The sequence below is a fragment of the Rhincodon typus genome, chromosome 1 (assembly GCF_021869965.1).
Source record: "Rhincodon typus isolate 14 chromosome 1, sRhiTyp1.1, whole genome shotgun sequence".
Lineage (NCBI taxonomy): Eukaryota > Metazoa > Chordata > Chondrichthyes > Orectolobiformes > Rhincodontidae > Rhincodon > Rhincodon typus.
Genome location: NC_063332.1, coordinates 175046648 through 175052647, shown reverse-complemented (window position 1 = coordinate 175052647; position 6000 = coordinate 175046648). Strand labels below are relative to the sequence as shown.

The following is a 6000-nucleotide window of genomic DNA, read 5'->3' as shown; positions in this document are numbered from 1 at the left end:
TCTGTCTCTGTCTCTGTCTGTCTCTGTCTGTCTGTCTGTCTGTCTCTCTCTGTCTGTCTGTCTCTCTCTCTTCTGTGTCTGTCTCTGTGTCTCTCTCGCTTCCCCCCCGACCGTTTGTGTGTCTCTGTCCCACACTCTCCACTCCGTTTTAATCGCTGTGGCTCAGTGATCAACGATGAGGCTGAAAACACTGGGAGGTGTTTACTGTGATAATAGCGCTATCTCAATGCAAGCGTTGTCATGATTGCATCATTTAACAAATAAACAATTGAACTGAGAAGCTCTAACCGAAATAACATCACAGCTCCAAAACTTTGTAGGGATATCTGGGGACAGGGGTGAAGTACCAGATTCCAACTCTCGTGTCACTGTCCCCACTCCCTGCTGTTGTATGGTCCTGCCTCTCACTCTCAACTTTCCCACCAGAGAGAACTGTTTCTGTCTTAGCCTCTCTTGCACTCTTCCTTGTCTTCTCTCTCTTGTACTCGCTCTTTTTTCTCTTTGGTTTTTTTTCTCTCGTGCACTCTCCTTTTCTTCTCGCATACTTTTTTTTTATTCTTTTGTGCACTCTCCTCTAATCTCTCACTTCTTTTCTTGCGTTCTCTTTTTCCTCTTGTGCACTCTTCGTCTCTTTTGCTCTCTTACGTTTTCTCTCTCCTTCCTTTTTTCTCAAATGCACTCTCTCCGTTTTCTGTCTTGCATTCTCTCTCTCTCTCTCTCTCTCTCTGATTTTCCCCTCTCACTCTCTCCACCATGTTGGCTCCGTAAATCATCTTGAGGTTTAAACAAACCACCTCACATCCCTTTTCATCACATCATTCAATGATTCCTTCCATTTCCTTTCTCCCTCTTTCCCTTTCTCCCTCCTTGTAACCACCTCGACCACTCCCTGTTAGGAGCCTGTTCCACAATCTTGCTGCTCTCTGGGGAGGGAGTTTCTCCTGAATTCCTGAGTGGATTTATTTGGGACTGCTCTCCCTGCTTCTAGTGTGCTGCACAAGTGGGAACATCTCCATCTTCTTCCCTGTGCTAAGTTTTGAAGTCCTCTGCCGGCTCACCACTCGGTCTTCCCATTTCTCGGGAAGAGATCCCCATCCTGTCCTGTTTTCCATGTAGGGCTAGTCTGCCTCACTTTTGCTGTTGTCCCTGGAAGTCTTTGTTGTGCCTTTTTTCAGTTCTCCATGTTGGAACACAGATATCCCAAGCTCTGCATTCTGCAAGACATTACACGCTCAATGTCTCTGAATCTGTTTCCGTGCCTAGACGCACCACATGCAGAAATGATTTTGCTCTTAATTCAAGTGCACCCAGCCATATTTTTCGCTGTTGGTTTAGATCTGCTTTACATTTCAGTGTGCGCCAGATGCATTCTGCGTTGCCAAAATGTCACTCCTCTCCAGTGAAGGCTGCTTACATGTTATGCTTGGGAGATTTTCAATCCTTTTTCTGCACTTCTCGTTTTTAGCTTTGTAAAAAAGATTCGCAGTTTTAAATTTAACCCCCTCACTCGGGCTGAGATTGCCATTTATCAGAAGGGAAATCTTTGACAGTTAAACCACATCTAAATACAGACTGTCACCTGTTGTACAATCTGTTAACAGTGCTACGTACTGCCCTACGACTCTGTTTGCTGTGATCTTTAATGTTTGCAGTTAGTTGGGGAAAGTTAATGCTCAAACCAGTTACGTTTAGCCTCGTGAGCACGAGAGAAGATTTGACAAAACAAATCCAGTTTTGTCTGGAACTCAAAAAGGGAGACAGAAATGAAAAGGTAGTCACTAACAAATCCTGTCAAGAATTCGAGAGAAATATTTTTACCCCGAGAGCAGTCAGAACGTAGAATTTGATATGACTGAGGTGCTTGAGGTGAACAGGGTGAATGCATTGAGGAGGAAGCTAGAGGAATGAAGTCACGTTGGTCATGGAAGGTTTTGAAAATCTGAAGCACAAAGGGACTTGGGAATCCTAGTTCACCATTTTCTCCAGGTTAACATTCAGTCGGCAGTTAGGAAGGTAAATGTAATGTTAGCATTCATTCCAAGAGGGCTGGAATACAGGAACAGAGATATACTGCTGAGGCTGTACGAAGGTCCTGGTCAGACCACATTTGGAATATTGCGAGCAGCATTAGATCCTGTGTCTAAGGAAGGATGTGCTGTCCTTAGTGGGGACCCACAGGAGATTTACCTGAATGATCGCGGGGACAAAGGGCTCGTCATTATGAGGAGCGGTTGAGGAGTCTGGGTCTGTAATTGATGGTGTTTAGAAGGATGAGGGGAGATTTAATTGAAACTGAGAGACCTGGATAGAGTGGATATGGAGAAGATGTTTCCACTAATAGGAGAGACTAGGACCTGAGGAGTCAAAGTGAAGGGACGACCCTTTAGAACTGAGATGAGGAGGAATTTCTTCAGCCAGAGGGTGGCGACTCTGTGGAACTCATTGCCCCAGGAGGCTGTGAGACCAAGCCCTTGAGTATATTTCAGACAGAGGTAGATAGGTTCTTGATTAATAAAGAGATCAAGGTATTGGGAGAAGGCGGGAAAATGGGGTTGAGAAACATATGAGTCATGATTGAAAGGCAGAACAGACTCTGGGCCGAATGGCCTTACTCTGCTCCTATATCTTATGGTCTTATGACAGCCAGGATCAATCTGCAAATTGAGTAAGAGATTCATTGATGTTACAGCACAGGAGCTGGCTGTTCGACCAACAAATCTCTACATGTACTATCCTCTGCGAGCCTGTAACAGTGCTATATAAATGCAGGTTTTTGCTGTTGTAAATGTTTGCGGTAAAACCAATCCTTTTGATAAAACAGTAAGTATGAATTTTGAAGCTCTAATTATCATAGCAACAGTCCCCTAGAAACACATAGTGCCAGCAGAGTTTAGAACTTGACAGATTGCTGCTGTTTTTCCAGGCATTTTGGAACAAAAGACTTCAGAGTGGGTGGATAAAATTGACTTAAACAATGAGGTTTTTAAAAACACAGTAATTAGAGATTAGGTTTAATTGTGTTTCTAGATAATGATGAGGGAGTTACAGCTGCATAAATGGAGGAGAAACTGTTTCCACATACTTTAGGGTCACTAACCAGAGGTAACAGATTGTCAAAGGGCCCAAGGTGAGGTGCTTTTTCAATGCAGCAAGTTGTTGTTGTTGTTGTTGTTTGTTGTGGTCTGGAATGTGTCATTTAAAAGGGCAGTGGAAGCAGGTTCCCTCTTAAAAGTCATTATGGAGGGGGGTGCATGTTGCTGGCTGGACCAGCATTTGTTTCAAGTCCATAATTGCCCCTGGAGGAGCAGGTAATGAGCAGCCTCTCTGATCCGCATCCTGACTTGGAAATATATCACCGTTCCTTCAGTGTCGCTGGGTCAGAATCCTGGAATTCCTCCCTAAGGGACATTGTGGGTCAACCCACAGCGCATGGACTGCAGCGGTTCAAGAAGACAGCTCACCCCCCACCTTCTCAAGGGGGCAACTAGGGACGGGCAATAAATGCTGGGCCCAGCCAACGACACCCACATGCAATAAATGGATGTGTAACAAAAATGAATCTGCTTTCACTGCAGCTGTAGGCAGCACATTCAAAATTACAACAGCACACCGCATCTTTTCACAACAAAATAGGCTGGTAGGACTATGGGCAGTGAGGAGAGTGGGAGTAATTGGACAGCACCTTCAAGGAGCTGTCACAGGCATTCTGGGCCGAATGGCCTCCAGTACTGCATGTTTGAGATCTGAGAGGAAGAGAAGGGTTCATGAGTCAGAATGGAGAGCAGCCGACCTATAGGATGGAATGTTTATCTCATTCTTTCTTGCATCTATTTAGTAAATCCTTTAGCAGAAAAACATCAGGAGCCTTGCATTCACTGTCCACAGTCCTGATTGTGTTGTTGGTACTTCACAGGGTAGGCTCACCCATGTAACTGGTGCAGCCTGTTGGTTGTGAACCAATCGCATTTATATCTTGGATGATAGCAGTTGTTGAATGTGAGTCAGAAACCACAGGGAGCCACTGGGGTGGTCAGACCAGCTCTGTTTCTGAAACAAGAAATACTCATTTGAACGAGTATGGACTTGGGAGCAAGCAGAGTCCATTCATCCCCTCAAACCTGTTCTGACATTCATTTAGCTCCTGATTGAATCACAGAACTGTCACAGCACAGCAGGAGGCCATTCAGCCCACTGTGCCCACACTGTGTCTCTGAGCGTTTCACTTGGTGCCATTCTCCTGCTGTAACCAGATGCTGTTCCTTTACAGTTAACTCCCTGACTCTCTAACGAACGCACTCTTGAACATGCCACTGTTCTGTCTCCTCACTCCACTTCCCCCAGCTTTTGGTTCCACGACCTGTCATGTCACTTACTTATCAGAAATCTGTCTGTCTCAGTTTTGACCCCAGAATCAATAACTTGGGTTGACAAAGTGCTTGTGATACCAGCCCAGCTCAGTTTTTAAAGCCCCTGTGTTCTGTGAATGAAGGTTTGGCAGAATTCTGCACCAAAGATTTAGAATCTCATTCCCTGGCAGCTTCCTGTGCTGGACTGCTTCTATTCCTCTGTTTGCGATAGAGCAGTTTGTGTCATGTTTCTGTCTGCCCTCTCACAAGGAAGTATCGCCTGAAACTTTGCTTAAAAAGTTGAGGGGACTTGTTTTCTCAGTTTTGTTTTTCGGGGTGAGTAAAGAAACCGTGGCTGTCAACTGGTGTTCATCTCTCACAACTTTTAGTGTTTCTAGCTTTTTGGTCCATTCGCTGAGGCTCACCAGTTTTTGTAGCGTACTGTGCGTGCAGGAGATTTACTGCAAAGTACCAGAGTTTGGGGGACCCTGAATTGGACTGGTCTCTGCACAGCAAAGGTGAGGAGAAATGTCCTCGCTCTGAGTTGCGAGTCTTTAGAATCCTCTGTTCCACAGGGTTATGGATGTCGAATATATTGAAGGATGAGGTCGCTAGAGTTTGGTCTCTGAGGGAATCGAGGGTTGAAGGGTGTTGTATAAAGTAACAATTCTGAAAGGGTTAATCCTGACCTCAGCACTAAGCTCCACCCAATGTGATGATGTCATGAGGACCTGCTTTGGGAAATGTCATCATTGGATCTCCAAGGGGTTGGATCTGTATGTAAATTCTTCTCTTAGTCTTTGTTACAATGTCTGCGTCAATAAGGTAGTTATTTGGAAGTTATTTAGTAACCAGCTTCATTTTAAGACAAAGTCCTTGTCTCTTTAAGACTCGCTAGTGACTCTCCCCTACCGCTGGGAGTCCCCTAGGCTCTTTAGATTCTGTCATGGAAAGAGGATGGTGATTGTAAAACCTCAATCACCAGTTGGTCACGTTCGGCATTATAGCATGTCCAAAAGGGTGGTGACATTGATTTTGGAGATGATTAAATTGAAGGGGGGAGCGAGCTCAATGGGCCGAATGGCTCCTCTTTCTTGGGCTCCTGTGTGATGCGGAGATTTAACAGAGGTGTTCAATATCCGAATGGGTTTTGATGGAGTAAGTAAGGAAGGAGACATTGATGGCACTGAGAGCAGGGTCCATAATCAGGATAGAAATTGCAGGTAATCCATGTCAGAGTCAGGGCAGGGAATGTTGGGAATTGGTTTCCACACAGTTGTTGTTGTGATCTGGAACCCACTGTCTGAAAGGGCAGTGAAAGTAGATTCAACAGTAATTTTCAATTATAAACAAATAGGACCAATTTCAGTTGTAGGACAGTGTAGTAAGAGTTGGCAAGTGTGTTGAATGTGATGGCTCTTGTGAAGAGCCGGCGGGGACTTGCGAGTGTGCTGGTGTTTGTATGTTTATGTTCATCTTATGGCTTTCAATGAATAAAAAAAACTTGTGGCTCTAAAACAAAATCTAGACCATAAACCTTTCAGAAATCTCCACGTTACGAATGTACGAACGGTGCAGGCCACTCAGCCCTGTGCATCTGTTCCACCTCAATCTTTAATTTGCCAAGTGTGGGCATCACTGTCTGGGTCAGCAT

At 44.8% G+C, this 6000-nt stretch overlaps 1 protein-coding gene across 7 annotated transcripts in view; it reads left to right on the top strand.

The window, feature by feature from the left end:
• Positions 1-6000, top strand: part of rufy3 (RUN and FYVE domain containing 3) — a 68566-nt gene that overhangs the window by 20615 nt on the left and 41951 nt on the right. The window lies entirely within an intron of this gene.